Source organism: Notothenia rossii (assembly GCF_949606895.1).
Source record: "Notothenia rossii genome assembly, chromosome: 3".
Classification (NCBI taxonomy): domain Eukaryota; kingdom Metazoa; phylum Chordata; class Actinopteri; order Perciformes; family Nototheniidae; genus Notothenia; species Notothenia rossii.
In genome coordinates this window covers 37,991,782-38,016,048 of record NC_136901.1, presented here as the reverse complement: position 1 = coordinate 38,016,048, position 24,267 = coordinate 37,991,782, and the positions used below count along the sequence as shown (strand labels likewise).

The following is a 24,267-nucleotide window of genomic DNA, read 5'->3' as shown; positions in this document are numbered from 1 at the left end:
ACCCTCTCAGACTTTCAGTTGCGCGTGCTGCTAAAGAGAAGCGCGACCATGGAAACCAAACAATAGTGTAGCTGTGTTAAAGTGTGAGTGGAAACAGTCGTGAGTAAATCTGATTTTGTCAGAAATCGGGAGAAATGCGGGAGAAATATGACCCCGGGAGGAAACCGGAGGAGGGCAATGAAATCGTGAGTCTCCCGCGAAAATCGGGAGGGTTGGCAAGTATGGGGCGAAGCCTGCAAGCTAGTTCAGGCAGTCAACTCGAGCACTTATGCTGCATTCATACATAACGCCCCTTGCACTCTGCAACCAACCAAACAGAGTCTCCTTAATATGCCGCTCTATTTAACCTGCCATTTCTCTCTCCATGCATTGCTTGCTGCTGCTATTGCAGCAGCTACCTTTACGTCGCTGCTGCTTGCTGCCCCACCACCACCCCAGCTTCCACCCCAGCTTCCACCTGTAGGCTAGGGGTTTAGCAGCCTCTAAAGCAGCCTCCCTCTCCTCTGTGATCATCCTTCTGGACTTGTCTGCTGCATTCGACACGGTGAATCATCAGATTCTCCTTCACACTCTCCAAGAATTTGGAGTTTCAGGCACTGCACTTTCCCTCCTCACCTCATACCTCAAAGACCATACCTACAGGGTAACTTGGAGAGGGTCCGAGTCCGACCCTTGTCAATTAGCTACAGGGGTCCCTCAGGGCTCTGTTCTTGGTCCCCTCCTCTTTTCCTTGCGACGCAAGTTCTGGTCCAGGCTCTCGTCATCTCACGCCTAGACTACTGCAACTCCCTCCTGGCTGGTCTACCTGCATGTGCCATCCGACCTCTGCAGCTCATCCAGAATGCAGCGGCTCGTCTGGTCTTCAACCTTCCTAAATGTTCCCACACCACTCCGCTCCTCCGCTCCCTTCACTGGCTTCCGGTAACTGCTAAAATCCACTTCAAGACAATGGTACTTGCGTACCATGCTGCGAATGGATCTGGCCCTTCCTACATCCAGGACATGGTTAAACTGTACACCCCAGCACGTGCACTTCGCTCTGCATCAGCCAAACAGCTCGCTGCACCCGCACTGCGAGGGGGACCCAAGTTCCCATCAGCAAAAACACGTGGGTTTGCTATCCTGGCTCCAAGAGGGTGGAATGAGCTCCCCATTGAAATCAGGACAGCAGATAGCTTGCACATCTTCCGGTGGAGACTGAAAACTCATCTCTTTCGACTCCACTTCGAGCGATAGAATTACTAACAAAGCACTTATATACTAATAAAGGGCTGGCTTATCTAAAACCAGTTGAGTAGCACTTGAAATGTTTTAGCTCTATGAAACCTGATGTACTTATATGATTCTGTTTTCTTCAAGTTTGTATCTTGTTGGTCGCACTTATTGTAAGTCGCTTTGGATAAAAGCGTCAGCTAAATGTAATGTAATGTAATGTATTTTGTTTTACACTAAATCTGGGAATACGTGAGGTTACTGTAATCCGATCATAAAAATGGGAACATGTTAAATACTGTAGATCACATGTGTCAAACTCAAGGCCCGGGGGCCAAATCAGGCCCTTGGTGGATTTAGTTTCGGCCCACAGGATAATTTCTAATTACTATTAGATCTGGCCCGCCGGTATATTGCACGCACACCTTCACTCAATCCTGAGGGTTTCCTCAGATCAGAGCCTGAGCCCAAACATTGATGAACTTGCACCCAAGATGAGATGCCAAGTATCTGAACTAGCATCACAGAGCAGCACACTGACTTTACATGGATGTTTCCTTCTGCACTTTTTCTCTCACGACAACAGGCCATGTTTGTTTTTTTCTTTGAGGGAAATAGTTTTTTTGAAGCTGTTGTTGGCCTGTGGAAAAATGTAATCATAATAAATGACTCTGCAGATAGAGCCATAAGAAATGAATGCAACTGATTATTTAATGTTGTTTTTATACGCAATAATTTAAGTTTTGTTAGTTCCAGGTTTAATATGTGCAATAAGTTCATTTCAATAAGTTTTGCAATAAACATTGAACCAGTCCGGCCCTCGACTAGTACCCATTTATTTATTTTGGCCCACTGCGTATTTGAGTTTGACACCCCTGCTGTAGATGGACACGTTAGCAATGGTCTCTTTATTTCTTCTATTATGCTTTATTTCCCTTTGAGTTTATTCCCCAATTCAAAAAGGTATTGAATTGGAAGAATAAAGCTCTCAAACATAACAAGCTTTCTTATCGTCAGGTAGAGAACTTGTTAGCTTAGTTTGACGCTACCCACACAATAGGTTCACACGGTTTGTTCCATGTGTCAGAACTGTCTGTACACCATTGCTCTTGACCAGTGGCGGCTGGTGGAAAATATTTTTGGTGGGGCTATGGAAATGGTGACAAAACCATACTAGGGCGGTCTGCGGGATCGTCCCCCGGAATAATTTTTGGAGAAATGACCCCTTAAATTATGACTTCTGATGATGTTAGAGGGGAAAGGGGGGGCGGGGGGCAGGACAAATTGAGGCTTAAAAATATGAGATAATCCATAATCTTCAGTGTGGTTAGCTATGAATCTTCCTGTGCAACAGTACAGTAGGCCCACACAAACTGCAGAACACTGGTGCTTTGGGAACACTCAAATGATTTAATTCCCATTTAAAATCAGGAGACTAAATATGAACATTGTGTGTGTGTGTGTGTGTGTGTGTGTGTGTGTGTGTGTGTGTGTGTGTGTGTGTGTGTGTGTGTGTGTGTGTGTGTGTGTGTGTGTGTGTGCATCATACTTGCCAACCCTCCCAATTTTCGCGGGACACTCCCGCATTTCTCCCGTTTTCCTGACAAAATCGGATTTACCCGCGACTGTTTCCACTCTGACTTTAATACAGCTACACCATTGTTTGGTTTCCATGGTAGCGCGTCTCTTTAGCAGCGCGCGCAACTCAAAGTCTGAGAGGGTGAGGAAGATGAAAACTGAACAAGAATCGACAACTCGACCCTCTGCTCACTCCTTTCCTGTAAAATACAGTTCCAGCCCACACATACAGTATGCTCCATGGTGCCACAGGCATTGCCCTTACAACTACAATAAGCATGTAAATGTTAATCTACAGCTCCGGCGATCCACTAGCACCGGAGTCTCCACCTGCAGACAATTACTGTAGCGTCACCTTGGATACGAGTCCAAACAACTCAGACACACAGGCCAGGGCGCTGACAGGGCGCCCTTTGAGAATCAGATCTGACAACGCTGATTGGCTGAAATTAGTTTTCGGCTGCATAGTTTACAAATAGCAACAGTCAGCTTGTTGGCTGCTGCTGCTCTGACTGAGGGCTCCTTTCTACCGCCTGGACGAGAGAGGGTAATGATACACGCTGCGGCCAGCCAGGAAACATGTGACTTATCAGTAACTTTAGACATCGTAACACCATTTTAAACAAGATTTTATTGTAGATTATACATTTTAACTGATACCAACTATATAATATTTACCTTGTTCATTAAAAATATATATATTTTTGAAATATTTATTTTTATTTATTTTTTATTTTTAATGACAAATCAAAAATGTGGGAAGAGGGGGGGCGGCGCCCCTAGCGCCCCTATGGGCCGGCCGCCACTGCTCTTGACATATGACATAAAACCGCAAAGAGGAAGCCAGAGATTCCTCTTTAAGGCATCTCATGCTCTCACTACCCCTGGAAACAGTGGCTATTGGAGGGTTTTCATGATAATGATAAATAATGTTATATATATATATACGATTGATTGACCATCTATTTTTAAGTAACGGGCAGGTAAAATAAGACTCACAAGGGGCCGAGGTGGCCGAGGACCGGCCTATCCACAAAGTATTCCTTTTACAGCAGAGTTAGACCCATTGAATTTAAATCATATATTACGAGTTATATAGAAACAAACTGGATGTGCAATTTAAGTGTGCAATGATCTTACAATACTGAACACCATTTACAATCAATACTACTATAACTTATGTACTGAGTATCTCTGATTTTTTCTTTCACATAATTTTCCATTGTCAATAGTTCTGTGCTTTGGGGTTTTAGAAGCTCACATAATATATATTTAACCAATGCTACAGAAAACACCTTAATGAATAAGAATAAGTGAGAAATGGATTTAACTTCTGTTAGACAGCCATATGCCATACATGTTTGCATACATTCAGAGTACATATTTATTCAGTATGATAGCTGTCTAACAGAAGTTAAATTAATTTCTCACTTATTCTGACAATGTACTCAACCCCAAATAAAAGAACCCAATAAAAAGAGTTGTTAAATAATAGTGAAGTCAGGTTGTAATAAAAATAACTCATCTCTCTCGAGTTTTATTTTTCAGCTTTGCCAAAAGCCGCTGTCTCAATTGTCCTTCCTGGTTTGCCGTCCGGAGATGTCCAACATTGCGGACCATCTCGCACATGCCCAGTACAGATCGGGCAGGGGGACGGATCGGGTAGTGACAATCTGCACTACTCATCGACTAAAAAACACCAGATTATCCTTGTTAATTACACAACATTGATTGGTTTAAATTGTGTGCAATGCTTTTGTATTTAGCCCCTTCGGTTCGGAGAAACAAATATGTTTTCGGAGTAAAGGATGGCAGAAGACACTACACTACCCAGAATCCCCAGCTATCGTTTAGGACTACACCATGTGCTCTGTTTGACAAACCCCATGATTAGTTCTCAAGCTCTGTGATTGGTTGACCTCCAACTGCATTCCATATGAAAAAAAAACGTTTCGTAAAAGATAAAATCATACTTTATTCAGCAGTGCTTGCTTTACTCTTTGAAAGTCATCACATGAATGCATTGTAATAAATGGTTCGGCTGCATTAAATATTACACATCTGTCGTAGCTCTTTATTTTTATTTATCTACAGAGATCGGGCTCAGAATAGACCGGAAACTATTCTTTTGCCGTTCAGTTTGAATTTCACAATAAAGTTAGTAGTAATATTTTGTTTTGATATTATTGTTTTTTATTAACTACTAGACCGCTGGGTCATGTTAAGTACATATTTTCTGTGTTGCTGTGGGTTTTTTCCATCGCTTTTGTGTTAAAAATATCAAAACAATAACTAAATATATCCGTCGTAAGCTATACCAGAAACAGCAGTATATTATATTTTGTTAACACTGTAAACTTGACAGCTTTTTGACCCAAACCACCTACTGGTTAAAGTACGTTATTACACGTTTAGAGTAATGCAATGCAGGTAGATTGTGTTGCTTTTTAATGACTGTTTAAAATGCTTTTTTCTTAATGTCTTTCATTTTTGTAAAGCACTTTTGAATGTGTTATATTTTATGAAAACATTTCAATATTAAGAGTATATACACAATAGGAGGAAAGTAGAAGGTCAATGATATAAATATAGAATAGAAAATATCAAGAAGATACTGTAAATGGTATCTATAATAATAATAATAATAATAATAATAATAATAATAATAATAATAATACATGGGACTTGTATAGCGCTTTTCAAGAAACTCAAAGAAGCTTTGAAAGAAAACTAAAAAACAAAGAAATACAAAAAGAGATAAACAAAACAAAAAATAGGGGGGCGGGGTGGTCAGTGGTTGAATGCAGTGTTGAACAGGTGGGTTTTGAGTGATGTTTTGAATGCTGTGACTGTGAAGGAGGAGGAATCTCTGATGGATTGGGGTAGTGAGTTCCAGAGGGTGGGTGGCAGCAACGGAGAAGGCTCTGTTTAGAACTGAATAAAACATTTTAGTGCCGGATGTACAAAGATATTAATAGGAGGATGTGCAAAACAGACAAACTAATTAGGCTTTATTTAAACATTAAATAATACTTTAGGTTAAGGTCTTTTTTTAAATACATGTAAGCAAAAAACTTTGGGGGTATCTATATTAAGCCTGACAAAGTACTTAACGTTTAATATATTGCATGGTTTGTTTTGGGACTTGACAATCCGACCCAGTCTCACAAAAAAACGTGTAATCACAACGTAGGACGTAGTATTTCTACAAAAACGCCTCTGAAATTGTAAGATCCCTACGTTTTTTTTCATCATTCATTCCAATGGCTGGCATCTATGTCACGTGATCTTCAAATCTCTCCCTGCAGGAAAAAAAAATATGGCCAAACTTAGTTTTATTCTCGGTGGGAAAATGCCTATTTTAAAGTTAGTTTGGCCATTAAAATGCGTTTTGATGTCATTTGATGCGAGACATATGAGTTGTTATTTCAGATTATGTGTGCAGTGGATGTACATGATCTTTAGTTTGCTAGTTATTACGAAGATTACTTCAGGAAATTTTGTCCATACAACTTTTTCATTGTTACCAAGGTGGTTGCTAGGGACGCTGCTATCGATATTATTTCTGTTATGTTGTGTAACTGTTTAATGGTGTTATCTTTATTGCTACCCCCTTCCCCGTGAATGTATAGTGTTGTTCCACAGCGCAAACGTATTAGTTTAACAAAATCTGCATCTAAAATCGTGGCATGGAGATATGCACAAATATTGACAGATGTCTTGTAATGCACTATTGAGGAACCTGCGACCCAAGTTTTTCATTCATTGCATAACTACACCGTTTGTGTATATGATATACAATGTCAATAAACCTTAGAAAATATTGAAATATTGAAAGGGATGTGCAAAATAATCATTATCTACAGTCTTTAATTAACTATTAGTAGAGAATAACGAGTAATGAATATACTTTATAGGAATCCTATTAATATCTAATAATAAAATAATGAAATTCAATATCATGCTTATCGTCCCTTTATATCAGCTGTGCACCTTTATGGTGTAAATACAGCCTATCTACCAATTGGATCAAATATAAAAGTCAGCCGAATTATTGCTGATACTGCGAGGAGACGTATTGCGTGAAAAGAAATGTAAGATGTTGTTTAATTGCTTATATATTTATGATCCACGTCACGTTTTCAGTTTTGGCGGCAGTTCTCCTGTTTGTCTAGAAGTCTTCTCAGAAGGACTCTATAAATAGAGAATTACGGCAGATATTATGTAATGCTTAATGCAGCCGAACCGTGTATTACAATGCCGTTATGTGATGACTTTCAAAGAGAAAAGCAAGCACACCCGGAATAAACTATTATTTTATTTCTAAAAACCGTTTTCAGATTTCACATCACATAAACACCAAATCCCAGCATGCATTGCGGCAAAACCATCCAAATCATCGAGCTGAGGATCTTGCCTACGTATGTTTCCGGTTTCGTTTATGACGGATGTATTTTGTTATACACACATTCCTTCACATTTACATTTTAATTTGCATTAAAGTATTTCGTGAGGCCTTCTAACATGTTTTTAAATATAACTACGGTTGTAGTTGAAGAGTTTGTAAATTAACATGAACCAAAGCTGTTGCCTGGCAACTCAATCGCACAACGTCACGTCCGTTCATTTCACATCCACACCTATGATCCACACGCATGGATTAACATTGATTTAATACATTAATGTAGCCTTTGTTTCTGCTAAAAGAGGTGTCGACCAGCCGGGGGAACAAGAACATCGGCGTAATCGAGTGTGACTATTACAAAATAAATCATTACGTCGGGGTAGCATTTGCTTGGCATTTCCGGTTATTTCTCCACTGGTTAACATCGGTTAACAATACCGTGTAACTTTCACGTTTGAAGGGATGAAATCGTGACATCTTCACGTCTCCCAGCATGGTAAATCGTCACATGTTCACGTCTTGCCGTGATACTGGGTTGGTTGAAACAGCATCCATAACATTCATCTACTACTTAGAAAGTATTTATCTATTTATCTAATATATCATCTTCCAATAACTTGCATATAGACTCTTATTGGCACTATTTCACTTTTTTAAACTATTTTTGTATTTACTAATTACTATTTACTTGCACTATATTTCTGCTTTTTTGTGTTGCACTGTTGGAGGAGCCTGTGACCTAAGACTTTCATCGTCATAACTGCACTGTAGCTATGTTCGTATGACAAAATAAAAACCAGGTTATCGCAAAGCCGGGAAAAACACCAGGAAATCAAATGAATAGATTGGACAAGGGCCCAGAATGTGACAAAAAAGCATTCAGTAGGGCCTCTTCTTTATTTGGAAGAAGTTGAAAAAACGTAATAAAACATTTTATAAAGAATATCAAATTCAATAAAAATAAATAAAATATTGGGGAGTTGCACTCAGGACCTCAGGATGTGACGTATAGAGATCCGTTTTTTTTTCTTCCAGTTATTGTAATAACTGATTATATATTTAACATTTTAAACCTAAACTTAAACTTTACACCACCAACATCTTCAAAAGGAGCCAACACAGATTATCTGTCATCCATAAACTCTAAGAACTGTACGTTTCCCCCCTCTTCTCCCTCTACTGTACCAAAGCATTATCAATATTCTCACTGTCACCAGTGGCGATCCAAACCTAACTTTGCCGTACAAATCATTGAAATGTCTGGGAGTTTTGGCTTTACGCTGTGCGCGCTCCCGCGAGGTGCAGTGGGCATTCATGACACTATGGCAAGCCGATTTAGCTTTTCTTCATTTCTGGAGGATATCAAAAAATAAATTCTTACTAGTAATAATCTTTATTTCTGATATCAAAAATGTAATTGTAACTAGTTAAAATGCAAATTCTTGATATCAGAAATTCAATTGTAACTAGTTGCAATGTGTATTTCTGATATCAGAACAAGTGAGATTTGTAACGTTTTTCTCATTAATTTCAATGGGAGTTGGCATTTGAACTAGTTCTGATATCAAGAAATCAATTTCAACTAGTGGAAAAGCCAATTGTTGATATCAGAAATACAATTTGAACTAGTTCAAAATCCTTTTTTTATATCAGGAATTCAATTGTTACTAGTTATAATTCAATTTGTATTTATAACTAGCCGTGCATATATCTCCTACACCGCTGAATAAGGCTGTATAAGACACAGCCACAGCCAATGTAGAATGTGCACGGACCTCAGTGGGGAGGGCTCTCCCTGCCCGTCCATAGGCATGTATAATGCACTCGCAGAGCTATCCCGTTAGGCGCTTCTTGGATAGAGCTTTTCCGGCCACACCATCCCCAAAGCACACAAACAGCTGTTCAGTGCGTCTAATGGCAGCCGTGCGCTCTACATAACATGCTAGTGCACGCACTTGGCAGAGGAGGTGCAATTTAGTCTCCCTGGCCCCAATATGGGGTGGAAGATTAAAGCCACCAAACTGAATAGCCCTTGACCTTAACAAACTCCTTAGGCTCTAGGAGCAAAGGAGGGGTTTGGTCTGAGTGTGTAGTGGCAATTTCTTATATTACTTTATATGTTAAAACCAAATGCAACGCTTATATGATGAAAAGACTACTCAGTACAGTTTTCATTGCTCGACTTGTTGTTCACCCAGATGCTTCCTGCCAAGGTCGACTTGAACAATACAGTTCTTGTCCCTCAAAAGAGCATTGCAAGATAACAGTCAGCAACAAGTGTTATCTCTCTTTGTCTGCACAGCAACAGTCCTCTATAAAACACCCACCCACCCACCCACCCACACACACACCCCCACACACACACACACACACACACACACACACACACACACACACACACACACACACACACACACACACACACACACACACACACACACACACACACACACACACACACACACACACACACACACACACACACACACACACACACACACACACACACACACACACACACACACACACACACACACACACACACACACACACACACACTTGCCTCTTTTGCCCCTTTCACACCAATGTGGTTCCAGGGCTGGTTCGGAGCTGGAGCTTGAAAAGCACCGGTTTTTCCTGTTCACACCGCAGCGGAGCCGCCTCTAAGCTCCGGAATCCGGTTCGTTTCAAGCACCAAAACGTTGTCGGTCTAGAAAGCAAGCACACGTCACGTTTACGTCGGATCTGGGCTGTGTCCAAATAACACGCGACATCCGCTTTTCCGCCAGCTTCAACATGATCTGTGGAAATAACATTGAGAATCAGTTTTAATGTTATACCATAGTAATTAATGCTGCAAAGCTGGGTATTAAGTTATGCTAACAACAGCTAGCTCTAACGCCATCAAATAGGACGAATATGTACTAGGGCTGTAGCGATACACTAATCTCACGATACGATACGATACACGATATTGAGCTCACGATACGATATATATCACGATATTCAGCCAACGATACAATTCGATACGATTCGATATAATTCGATACACTTACATCATTTTCTGAAAGATTTTAAAGGGACAGTGTGATTTTGGTGACATCTTGTGAGTGTTCCATTGACTTGGATGGAATTAATTCAACTGAAAAGTGAAAGCATCAATTATACAATATATGGCTCTGACTAGACAGAGAGTCTACAGCTTGCAAATGCTGGACAAAATGACTCAAAAGATGTGGTGAGAAAATTTGTTTCATTTATTGAAACAGTGCCAACTGTAGCTTACAAGCCTTTGAAACGTAAGTACATAAAGTGCAGTATCACAATGGACAATGGAGAATTAAAAGGTGCAGCAGGTGGCCTGTTCTGAACAGATTCTTTTACAGCATTTTTAGCTTAACACAGAATATGAGGTAGCCAATAATTCAAGTCACTAAGAACAACATTTATTGTAAAATGTACCTGCCAATAATTCAAGTCCAAAGGAGTAACATTTAAGCCAAAAACACTAAACAGAAAGGCTCCTCTCTACATAACTGCATCTACATTCTCTTCAGATTTTTGTTCAGGAATATAATCTGATCAACGTGGTCTGGGAGAAGTGCACTTCTCTGAGCAGTGACGATGGCCCATTCCCAAACCGCCCCCTACACCCTACCCCTCCGTTTGCGCGTTCACACGGAGGGTCCGCCTACGAGTGTGGAGCGGTGTGGAGGGGGAGTGGGCTATCAAGCCCTCAAACAGCGAGTCTGCAGCGGTGCTGACTTGAGACCGGTCTCTACCTGACCGGAGTCGCGCTGTGTGTCCCCGCTGCTGTCAAGCTGTTAACAAATAGTTCCAGTAAACCTCCACTGATAAACTGCGATGTTAACAACCTCATGATAACCTCATATGTTTTAACTTAGGATCATACCTGTGTTTAGTCTAGAAAAAGGTAAATGTGTGCATTTTATTATAAAGTTGTGTATATTTACAGACCGTTGCAAAAACTAAGAAGCTTATAAACATCAGGTTTAAAACTAAAAGAGCTTTGAAACACAATGAAAGATGTTAGGAGTTTTATTTGAGTTATTAATTTAAACTTTTTGTCTAACAGATGCTGATTTGAAACCGTGTTACATACAGTTACGGCATTTCCTGTTTCTGCCGGAGAGAGGGGAGGCCGTCCCAAAGCTTGCTGCTGTGTTTACTCCCTCCATCTGACAGGAGGGAGCCTCGTTGAGCTGCGAGTGTGGCTACAGAAGGAGTTCACTCCGTCGAGGGAGTGGTTTGGGATTGGGCCGATATCTCCGGTGGTAGAAGACCCTCTCCAGTGTGGTTAATGTTTGCCGCCATTCTCCTGAACCGCTTCGCACTCACTGCGAGAAGAAGACACCGGCGTCTGTGTATCTAGAAATGCTCTACAGCGACACTAGCGGCTCGGCTGGCTGATGTAACCGCTCTTCATGCAAAGCGAACGGGGGGGAATGGGCAGCGAGCAGAGTGCCAGGCGGAACAGGGGGGATTTGAATGGGAGTTAATGTATCGATACCCGCGGCTGAAATATCGATACTTTCTCGGGAAACAAAATATCGATATATATCGCAGGATCGATTAAATTGCACAGCGCTAATATGTACCTTCTTTCTCCTACGGAATCGTCGTTGAAGTTGATGATGATTGTAAAGAACTTTTGAATGTAGCATGTAACGACTGTAAAGTTGGTAGTAAAGTCGTGCCATTTCTTCCATTTCGTTTCGACGGAGCAAAACGAGTAGCGCTTCAATACAATCGACCATTGTTGTTGTTGTCGATGTCAGGGGGTTCCGCGCGGTTTGGCTTTATGAAGCATGCACGCAAACCGTTACGTCATGACGCAAACGATGACGCAATGACGCAGCACCAGTCGGGCTCTGACCGAATCAGAAAAGCTCTAGCACGGAGCTAGAACGGGAAAAGCCTTGGTGTGAAAGGGGTATCAGTGCACTCCTGCAGACTACTCTTTACTCTGTGAGACATGTACCTTTGAAACGCTTCAAAAAAAGATCCAACAAGACAACTGTGTTTGCATCGGACCAGTTTTATTATTACTACTAGTACATCTCCAAATTGTTGACGAGTGAAAGTTTCCACAACAATTTCAGAAGTGGGATACCTGAAGCTCCGTCGGGGACACTCAAGGACGCTGGTGGTCGGCCGCCGGTATCCTCGGATTCTCCTCTACCTCGACAGAAAGTGTTACGGGATGAGAGGACCAGCGCCTAGGTGAAACCGATTGACTTCACGCGTATCCAACAAACTCAATTCCTCTAAATTATCTGGTGAGATGTACAATTTCTAATTGTTAAAAGATAAATGTTAAATTACTCCATGACATCTGTAATGAGTTATTAACCGCCTATGTAAAGAGGATTCTTGCAAAATCCGACGTAAGGAAGTACGGCAAAGTTGTGATCTGTATTAAGGAAACAAATATAGGAGCACCGACGGGTGAAACAGTGTTTGGAGACACAGTGTCTAAGTTGACATTTAAGAGTTTCAGAACCAATCTAGGTTGATGGGGAAGAAACAACACAGACATTTTCCTATTTATAAAACAGTGCGTACCCACGTCCTACGCCGGTTTCCCTTTATAAATCACAATCAACTTGAAATGCGGCGCAGCTTTTGCGGGCTTCAAGTAACGCCCATAATTGCCTATAAATAGTCAAAGAAACGCCCATATTAATATTCATTTTGACTGACTGCATGAAGAACATCGCAGGAAATGACGACAGAACAGATAAAAAAGACATTTCACACCGTGTCAGATTTTGATTCTTTTGGGGAGGTGGAGACAAATCACATTGTTTGGTGGATGCAGTTTGAACCAGGATAGCAGCATGGAGGTCGGATCGCCACCAAAATAAATAAATAAGTGGTCCGAAAAAAGTTAATGACAAAATACACATAACCTTCCTCAAGCAGTGTGTCGGTGTGTTTGTGCCGGGGACAGGTGTGGAGGCTATTTTTATAACATTAGAAAGACTGATTCTTATTACATTATATGCTTATCCTGTTTAGCCCGAGAGCCCCCGGTGGAGGGGGCTGCGTTCTTTTTCTTCACGAAACTGTGCCTCGGGGCTTCTTAATATTTAAAAACCTATTAATGTGTCATACAAGATTAACGGGAAGAAACTCAGCTAACTGACGATACGAACAATTTTTACCAAAACAAAACACAAGTCTCGTAAGAAGCTAAAGGACCGCTCAACGCTGCTTTCAGCTTTAATTATTATTATTGCTATTATTATTATTAAAGCTTGCAACCTATATAAACCCTTGTAGTTGTCTATAGACCTTGAATTGATATGCAGATGGGAGACTCAAATGTTATCAGTGAGGGACTAGGTAGTGTGCGCAGGAAAATAGACTCAATGACATAATGTTGACGCTGTGTTTTATGGATGGATTATGAGAGTCACACCTTAAGGCACGGACACACCAGGCCGATTATCAGCGTCGGAGGGCGTCAGGCCGACGACGAGCGTCGACACGCCCTACTCAGATTGGTGTGTCCCGCACCGTCGGGTCTTTTCAGCCGGGCCGACGCCTTTTCGTCCGAAAACGACGTAAAAAATACACCCTGCCTGTTGGGGCTGAACCTCTGCTCCGCGCCTATATGAGCGGGTTCTCAAAAGAAGGAAAACTCAAAACACCAGGATAAGGGTTAAACAATAATATTTGCTTTTAATGGTAAAATATACAATACAACACCTTAATCACGAAGCACTCTGCAAAAGCAGCTTCAAAATGCAGAATGCTCCGGGCCCAAGTTCTACCACCGCGTGAGACACCTCTCACGAACGGCCAGTCAGAACAAGAGCGCCGATCATCAAAATCATCACAACATTTATACACAGGTGGGGAGGAGTTTTGTCGCTTGTTCTTCCCTAGCTATTTGTTATTGGCGAGTTCACTTCTGAGCGAGCTAGCCAGTGAGTTGGCAGTGTTCCATTGGTCGGTTTCACTCCTGGGCGGGACCCGAGGCAGTGAGTCAGCAGTTTGTCGATTCCATCTGTTGCTTCTTACAGTGTGTGTGTGTGTGTGTGTGTGTGTGTGTGTGTGTGTGTGTGTGTGTGTGTGTGTGTGTGTGTGTGTGTGTGTGTGTGTGTGTGTGTGTGTGTGTGTGTGTGTGTGTGTGTGTGTGTGTGTGTGTGTGTGTGTGTGTGTGTGTGTGTGTGTGTGTGTGTGTGTGTGTGTGTGTGTGTGTGTGTCTGTCCCTCTGCCCTCAGGCAGTCCCCAACAATAATTTGGAGTAGTATAATTTTAAAGACAGAGGACTCTTTAACAGAAATTAACACATATCTTATCATGTAGCTTATCACACAACAGTCACATGTTTTTCTTTATGAAAGCCAAACTTGTAAATATCCGAACGCCATCGTCCCATGACGGCCACCGAATCAGTCAACCAACATAAGTTAATTGTTCTTGTAGCTTAATGGCTTCTGTGAACTTCCTTTCACCTTGAAGTCAACTTACTAGGAATGAATACATTTTATTGATAAGCTCAAAAGGACCTTTATCTCGTTTACTGTGTGACCCAATTATCAAGGCCTGCAGGATGTGCATCATTAACTAACAAGAATGTAACTGTATTATCTGAGGAAAATGTCTCTGGGAATTCCCCTGTTAATTGCAAGGACTATTGATAATTAACAGAGAGACTCAAAGGGCCTCTTCTTGGTATCTGCAAGGCAGAAGTCACTCAAGGCAGAAATCACAAGTTTAACACACATTCTATATAAGGTGACATTAAAATGAATATACCAGAAATACACTATATCAAACTTTCTGCCTCCCTCAATTCCCCCTTTTGATTTTATAATCAAAAGATCAACTTACATAAGACATTTGAAACATAACTACTGTCCTTTTTTGCCACTGTGTCTGTTCCCCTACATTATATAAATCCATCAGAAGCTGGGATCTAGAGCACTTTACCTTTGGGAACAGAACACAACTTTCAATGTCAGTGAAGAAAGACCAAAATATGTTAAAAAACTGCGTCCTTGTCTGCCGTGTCATCATACTCATCCTTTCCCTCTGCCCAAGCCAACAGGGGCATTTGGTACGGAGGGGGAGGAGCAGCTTTTCCTTCAATGGTGGAACTGATGAATCTGATCAGAGAGAAGTAGACTCCTCTGCTGCCTCGACAAGTCCCCCAGCCCGCTGACAGCCGCTTCCGAGTCGTCTGCTGTAGGGATGTCTTCGAGGTCGTTCTCGTCCAGTCCGCTGATGACAGCTTCTGAGTCGTCTGCTGTAGGGATGTCCTCGTTGACGATAGCCAGGTCCGTCCTTATGTCGTCCAAGGTCTTAGCCGGAGGTTTCCCCGCCGCACACTGGCTCCAGTAGTACCAGCTGTCCCCCTTTCCTCCTAGGCGGACGGCATGAGATGTCCTCGGGGTCACTCTGTGGGAGCCGGAGAACCTGGGGTTGAGCCACCTAGGCCTGATGACCTTCAGCCAGACGAACTCCGCTGTGTCGGCCTCCTGCTCCTCGGGTCCCCCTTTGCAACCTGTGTGGAGAAATCTGATACCCACCCCTCAAGTCTACGCTCAGGGCTCTTGGGCCCTCAGGTGTTTGACCCACCAGTGCTTAGATATTATCAAACTGAAAAAATGAATACAGAAATCCAACATACTGTCATCAAATGTCTTTCTATTATGAATTTAAATTAAATGTATCCCCATAATGACCTAAACAATAAAGTCTATGGCTTTTACTTCTTTACCAGGCTAGTTATAAGATGTTGTCTAAATTAAATTCTGTCTCAATACATTACTATGTTTTAGCTCTATTCTTGTTTTGCTCGATCTCAGTGCTGCATTTGATACTATCGACCATGATATCCTATTGCAAAGACTAGAGCACTTAGTTGGCATACAGGGAACTGCTTTAGGCTGGTTTAGGTCTTATCTATCTGAACGCTCTCAGTTTGTACGTGTCAACGATGAATCTTCCATGCAAACCAAAGTTAGCCATGGAGTGCCACAGGGCTCAGTGCTTGGACCTATTTTGTTCACCCTATATATGCTTCCGTTAGGCAATATTATAAGGAATCATTCTGTAAACTTTCATTGTTATGCGGATGATACTCAACTATATTTATCAATCAAGCCTGATGAAATTAATCATTTAAATAAAATTCAAGACTGCCTCAAGGACTTAAAAACGTGGATGACCTTAAATTTTTTGATGTTAAACACGACCAAAACTGAAGTTATTGTACTTGGCCCGAAGAATCTACGAAACAAATTATCTAAAGATATATTAACTATGGATGGCATTAATTTGGCCTCCAGTGAGACTGTAAGGAATCTTGGTGTTATATTTGATCAGGATTTATCCTTTAACACCCACATAAAATCCATTTCAAGGACCGCCTACTTCCATCTACGTAACATTGCAAAAATCAGGCATATCTTGCCTCAAAACGATGCAGAGAAACTAGTCCATGCATTTGTTACTTCAAGGCTGGATTATTGTAACTCCTTATTATCAGGGTGTACCAAGAAGTCAGTCAAGTCGCTTCAGCTGATTCAAAATGCTGCAGCTCGTGTACTAACCAGAGTTAGGAAAAGGGACCACATTACTCCTGTTCTGGCTGCCTTACACTGGCTCCCTATAGAACACAGGATAGAATTTAAAATTCTTCTTCTCGCCTACAAAGCCCTTAATGGGCAGGCGCCATCTTACCTTAAAGAACTCATTATACCCTATTGTCCTACTAGGGCATTGCGTTCCAAGAATGCAGGGTTGTTGGTTGTTCCTAGAGTCTCTAAAAGTACAATGGGAGCCAGAGCCTTTTCTTATCAAGCTCCACTTTTGTGGAATCAGCTTCCAGTTTGTGTTCGGACGGCAGACACCCTATCCGTTTTTAAGAGTGCGCTTAAGACCTTCCTTTTTGATAAAGCTTATAGTTAGGGCTGATTAGATTCAGCCCCTAGTTTTGCTGATATAGGCTTAGTTTGTCGGGGGACATCTTACTTCTTCCTTCTCTCTGTCTATACCTGTGTACTCTCATGTTCCGATTAACCCAGCTTCCCCAAATGTCTTTCTTTTTGGTGTCTATATACGCCGGGATCCGGAGTCATGGATGATCCTGCGGTCCTGTGTCATGGATTGCGAGTCCTGGATCTTGAGTCGTGGCTGCGGTCCTGGATCATAAGTCCTGGATGGATATCCTCGTGGATTCATCTTCTTATTATACACACATGCATTTCAAAACATTTGGACTACCTATGTTGCAAATGTATTATCTTTTCAATTTACACACGGCATCTATTGCACGTCTGTCCGTCCTGGGAGAGGGATCCCTCCTCTGTTGCTCTCCCTGAGGTTTCTCCCATTTTTCCCTTTAAACTGTGGGGTTTTCTCTGGAAGTTTTTCCTTGTACGATGTGAGGGTCTAAGGACAGAGGGTGTCGTATTGTCATACTGATATTCTGTACAAACTGTGAAGTCCACTGAGACAAATGTAACATTTGTGATATTGGGCTATATAAATAAACATTGATTGATTGATTGATTGAGCTTAACTGTAATATGTTCTTTCTACATTTCAAACCTCAGTGACTTTAATAGCTGTTGAAATATTACAAAATTGTTTTCATTATCACAGTTCACCTTCTCTGGTATTCTCATTCTGGAATGACCTCTCTCAGTAGCCCCTTGGCCACTGATTCTGCATCTGTGTTACCTGTTATAACTCAATCCATATTAGAAACATGTCAACATTCACCAAACAGTATCTTATCCCCAGATATGGAGCAGGTTAATTCTAAAACTGTCAATCAATGGTCAGATTGAACATCTGAGTTGGGGTGGCAGGTTTCTTTCAGTCCTTAAATGAAAAATCCCACACCCGCCACCTGCTGGTAAGGAGAGTTATTGCCACTCACGCATGCGCAGTTCGTACGTGCTTCTTGGCCGTCGGCTGAAGTCTTTGCAGTGTGTTCCAGTGCGACACATGGCCAAGACGCAGAGACGCGAGGCGACGCAACAGTCGATAACAATTATTTGTTAAGGTCTTTTGAGGAGAATTTTCCTGTCCTTAATGATAGTATGTGAACTGAGTGTGATGAAGTGTTTTAAGTTTAAAAGTCAACATTCTTCTTTGATATAGTGGTAAATGTAGTTAGTTTAAGGTAAAAACAAAAACGGTATTGTATCGATGTACATTATAAAACGTTTTTGCTTTTAACTAAAGAAAATATATTAATGTATAATAAAAAATAATATTTTGTTCTAAATCTGAAATAAAGTGGAGAAAAGTTAATCATATTGCCAACAAAATGTTGTGTTTTTTAAAATTGGTTTACTCAAATTAAAAACCTTACTTTAATTTAATAATAGTTAGTTCTTCTGGGTTAAGTTAACCCAGAGGAACAAATTGTCCTACAGTCATATACTTTTGTTGGTTACTTTGAAGATTTAGATCAATTATAGAAAAAGATAATCAACAAAAACAGAATCAAACAAAACTGATTGAACCTTAGAATATGAATAGTGTGACCTCTTGGCAGTTGGAAGTTCCTGTTCTATTGATGACTAAGTTCCCCCTTACTTTGCCATTGACAACAATCCGTGTATCTACCGTCCAATTGTTTTTCTTTATTAAACAGGTAAACGGAAGAGCGTCTGAGAGGCGTTTTTGCTTTTTGCTTTTTACCTTACTAAATGGTCTAATGGTCATTGGAGCGAGGGGCGGGGCGAAACTCACGGAAGTGATTTCAAAATAAAAGCGGCGATAATATTATAAACAAAGGGAAACAAGGTGAATTTAGCGATCACAACGAAAACGGCCAAGACACATATTGAGCCCAGAGAATGGATGTTACTAAGGGCTGTAAATATAATAAGCCTCTGTCTAAAATGGAAAACATTGTTAGGAGATTTAAACTATACAGCGATTCTGCACTGCCGTTGTCGGTACCAGATGTGTTCGGGGTACCATATGTGTTCGGGGGCCGTCTCTTACCAATGACGTCACGCATTGTACGCATTGTGATTGGCTGTACGGTAATTTACCCAGGGGTGCTCGGGGGCAAATCACATCTACAGATCATGACGAACCGAATTGAATTATTCCTATGCTCCTAGCGTGTGAAAATGTTTGTGAAAAACATGTTAAAAAAACATGAAAACGGAGCAATGGCTGTACGCCATTGGCTGTACGGCAACTCAAGAGGACCATCATACACGGTCAATTTCCGAACATTTAAACATAGCCTACACTTCATTCTTTACTTTGTCCGTTATTATATGTAGAAGATGAACTACCTCTCTGAAAGGTCCCAATGTGTTCATTTTGATGGGCTGTCTTCTGAGTGGTTAAACATCACTAAAGATGTTCTGACTTCTGACTGCTTTGGATATATAATTACACCACAATAAGGTTTTACTATCACAGTGCACTGAGATTTGTGACAAACTGTAAAGCACTTACACATCACTGTACACTGTAAACCAAGGCGGTTTTGCCATCACTTACTCTACTGAGGCTCAGTCACTGGTACATTTTCATTTACAAAGCCATGTTGGATAAAGTACCATCTTATATCTGCTCCCTGATCTCTCGGCAAATTGAAAGTACTTATAGCCTGAGATCTCATGCTGTGGTTTTATTAAATGTGCCAAGTGCTAGGACTGTCTTAGGGAAGAAAGCTTTTAGATGTGCAGCTCCACTAACTTGGAACAGTCTGCAAAAAGAATGTAAAATTACCAAGCTGGTACCACTACATGTTTTTAAAGCTCGGTTGGATGCTCCACAGTCAGATGCTGTTGGTACCTGTACATGTGGATAGATATGTAAATTGTAATCCCTGTATTTTTTGCTGTATGATGTCCTTTTGTTGTTCTGTTGTTTAAGTTTTTATGTCTTCATGTGGAACCTACTGCTGCAGGTCTCCCTTGAAAAATAGATCATTGATCTCAATAGGATTTTACCTGGATAAATAAAGGTTTTGAATTGAATGTCGAGCATTAACTGCAAGTCACTCAAATGCATAAACTGGAGAATAATTATGTTACAAGTGTTACAGAAAACATATCCAAGTGTAACAAACATCCAGTATTAACCTTACTGTTTTTTTACTAACAGTAACCAACTAATAATTTTCATGAAGTGCATATTTATTCCAAACTCACAATATATATATATATTATATATATATATATATATATGTAATAAAACATAATGCACAATGGTACACAGTATCCAAACTCTTTAGGCACTGGTCAGAGGCATTCATGTAAAGCAGATCACCAGAATCCAATACTGGTAAAAACGTTGCAGAGATCAAATGTTTCCTTGTCTGAAAGGAGAAACCTAATTTTAAAACAACATTTTCAGTGTGTGACTTGAAAGATAAGTTCTGATCAATAATAAAACCTAGATATGTGTATGTAGTGACCCTTTCAATGTCAATGTCAGTCCCTTGAACAGTACAAATGTTGGGGAGAAAAGAAGTTAACTTTTTGCGATTTGAGAATATCATTACATTACATTACATTACATTGCATTTAGCTGACGCTTTTATCCAAAGCGACTTACAATAAGTGCATTCGACCAGGAAGATACAACCTTTAAGAAAACAGAATCATATAAGTACATCAGGTTTCATAGAGTTTGGAGTTGTCTGCATTTAATACTAACTTGAGTTGAGATAAATGGGATGGAATAACATCAAAGGCAGACTGGAGGAAATCAAGACTTGCTCTATAGAAGAGGATGAACAATAAATAACAGTATCATCTGCATAAAAATGGAAAGCAGCATTTGAAAGATTATTAGAGATTATTTACATACAGTATATGGTGAAATTATTGGTCCTAATATGGAACCTTGGCGCACACTCTTTCAAATCAAATCAATCAAATCAAGTTTTATTTATATAGCACATTTATAAACGATTTTTGGTCGAGCCAAAGTGCTGTACAAATAATAAAAAATACCCTACAGTAAAGACATTTTACAGCTAATACAACAGCAGTTTGTTCAGAATATCAGTATGAGAAGAAAACGACACCCTTTGTCCTTAGACACTCACATCGTACAAGGAAAAACTTCAAGAGAAAACCCACAGTTTAAAGGGAAAAATGGGAGAAACCTCGGGGAGAGCAACAGAAGAGGGATTCCTCTCCCAGGACGGACAGACGTGCAATAGATGCCGTGTGTAAATCGAGGAGATAATACATTTGCAACATAGGTAGACCAAATGTTAGGAAACGCATGCGTCTATAATAATAGGATGAATCCACGAAGATGTCAACAATCCTGTGGGAGCCTTCAGGGAGGCAGCACGACGAGACCCAGGCAGGACCGCAGAGACAGGTTCAGCCACGAACCGAAGTCCACGACTTAATCCAGAACTCAGGATAGAGGATCCAGGATGCGGGACCACAGCAAGAGGATCAGCCTCGACTCAAGATCACATCAAGACACAAAAGAAGAAAAATTTGGCTGGGTTAATCGGAAAATGAGAATACACAGATTCAGACAGACAGAAGGAAGAACAAGCACTCCCTTTGGAGTGATTTTTTTAAAATATTGAAGTTAAATGCATCAATCTGGTGCACTTTGAGAGCAAAATGAAGAGATATATGGATACCTCTCAACATACATATGAAACAACTGTAAAACAGATTTACTTTGTCTTTATGGATTCGATTGTGGACTTGATTGTGATGGCTGCACATTATCCCTTACTTAATAAATACTTTTTTTGATAATCTATTATCTAGAAAAGTATATCATATTGATATATAATATATAATTTATTGATAATATATAATATAATCAAATATAACAATCAAAACGAAATAAGTAGTATTAAGTATTAGGGCTAAGAAAATATTGTACATGTGAAATAGTTGTATGTATTGATTTAAATTGACATGCATACGCTAAGAAAAATAGTCCGTTGTTACTGTTTGAACTAACGTACCAACGGCACTGAACATATTACATATTACCTACCATATTACGTTATATACTTCTTACCTTCGATTTCTCTTGTTCTTCTCCTCATTCGTCTTTGTTTTTCTTCAAGTTTTATTGTATTTCTTCAAGTTTTTATCTTGTTGGTCGAATGCACTTAAGCGTCAGCTAAATACAATGTAATGTAATGATCAAAAAACCCCTCTATATTAGTCTAAACAGCGTGGGTAAATTACCGTACAGCCAATCACAATGCGTGACGTCATTACGTCGTGACGTCACTGGTAAGAGACGGACCCCGAACACATATGGTACCCCGAACACATCTGGTACCGACACCGTCACTCAGCCGCCTCTCGAGTTAGTTTTTTCAGATCAGCTGCTCTTCATTCCTGCTATATTTGACGAGTGATACAAATATTTGTTACCACAAGTTCTTAAGGAAACTGACTCTGTTGGACTCGGTTCTAGTTTGACTTCTACCAGAAATAAAATGAAGTACTTTTACTGTGTACTTTGTGAGTAATCCTATGTCAGAGTCCCCTCCATAGTACATAATGCATGTTTTTCTGCTATCTTTGATGGATGATAAAAATATAATTTTATCATTAGTTCTTAATGAAATTTATACTATTTGACTTTGTATTAGTTAGCCTACTACTTAAAATACATTGAAGTACTTTTACTGTGTATTTTTTGAGAAATACTCCCTGCTGAGAACAAAATCTAGCCACTTCTGCTCAGTTTGATGAGGGAATTCTTTTTTGTTGCCATTAGTTCTTCGTGAGATTGATCCTGTTGGACTCAGTACTAGTGAAACTACCCCCACAAGTACTATGAAGTACTTACTGTGTACTTTTCCAGTACTACTGTCAATGTCCCCTCCTGAGAACAAGATTGCATGTTTCTCTGCTATTTTGAATAAGCGTTAAAAAAGCCTTTCTTCATGAGACTGAAATTGTTGGACAGAGTATTTTAAGAGGATGGTAGACTACAAAATGACACACTATTTATTTAAATTAATGAATCTTTCTCTTGTTAGTCAAAGAATTCAATGTATGATGGTTGGTCCTGCTTTTGTGTTCCGTTTTGGTGTAAAATGTAGCCTACATTTAAATTAAAAATAAAATTATAGTAATGTGAAAGCCTTTTAGAAATGAATTGCACATAATTCCCACGGAGCTGTGAGCACTTATACATTTATGTGACGCTTTTCCACTCATCTTCCAGTCGGTTTTCCTCTGTTGAAATCGACCAGCTGTGAAGGTGGGGGCGGGGCTTTTATACGCGAGTAGTGAAAACACTTCCGCGTAGTCTGCTCGCGTGTATCCTCCCTTTCGTCTCCTCTCGCACCTCTCCTCCCTCACCCCTCCTCGACTCCTCCGTGTGCATTTCAGCTATAGAGAGGCGAAGTCCCTCCCCTTCCGGGAGCCTCTATGGGACCCCGGAAGCGGAAAATTATACATTGAAGTCAATGGAGAGAGAAAAGTTATCTTTTGATCCCGTTTGAATTGTGCCACGAATGACACATATGATGTTTGTCAATCTTAAACAATCATTTCCATGCAAAAAAAAGTCACAATTTGTCGTAAAAATGCTGAAATATAAGACTATGAATAATACGCAACTAGAAAGACTACAAATCCCAAATGCATTCTGGGTCGCGTAAGTGATGTCATAGGCGATAATGCTCCAAGACTGGTTGTGACTCGCAAAGCAAAGAGGAAGAAGAAGACTGATTTATTCCCTCCAATAAATATAAGAGATTGCTCCAATAAATTCACTTTTACAAGATGCCTGTGTGCTTTGTACGAGGTTGTAATCACAAAAGAGATCATACCACTTGCTCGTTCTATCGCTTCCCGTCTGATGAAAGGACCAGGAGTCGTCGGACCAAACATATCAGGTAATATACATGTTTTGCATGGAACATAGTCAAGTTAGCTACCTAACTAGTAGCGAGCATGTTAGTTAGCATTATATTACATTACTTAGCCTTGTCATTTGTATTAGCCTTAACATTAAGTAAACCAAAATGTTAAACAGTAAGAGTAGTCATGATCGTAAGTATTTTGTGAAACATTTGAAGAGTAGCCTATCACCCCTCC

The 24,267-nt window shown here is 40.4% G+C and overlaps 1 long non-coding RNA gene across 12 annotated transcripts in view; it reads right to left on the bottom strand.

The window, feature by feature from the left end:
* LOC307031394 overlaps positions 1 to 11,805 on the bottom strand; it is a 68,796-nt gene extending 56,991 nt beyond the window's left edge. For 5 of the 12 annotated variants that reach the window (XR_013805948.1, XR_013805949.1, XR_013805950.1 and 2 more), the window contains exons 1-2: positions 11,319 to 11,782; positions 9,759 to 9,996 (exon numbers count right to left, since the gene is read on the bottom strand). This is a non-coding gene — a long non-coding RNA (uncharacterized lncRNA). Of the gene's footprint in view, positions 1 to 9,758; positions 9,997 to 11,318 lie in introns of all 12 variants that reach the window. The other 7 variants (XR_013805945.1, XR_013805946.1, XR_013805947.1 and 4 more) reach the window with 4 other exon arrangements.
* Positions 11,806 to 24,267: the final 12,462 nt, after the last annotated feature.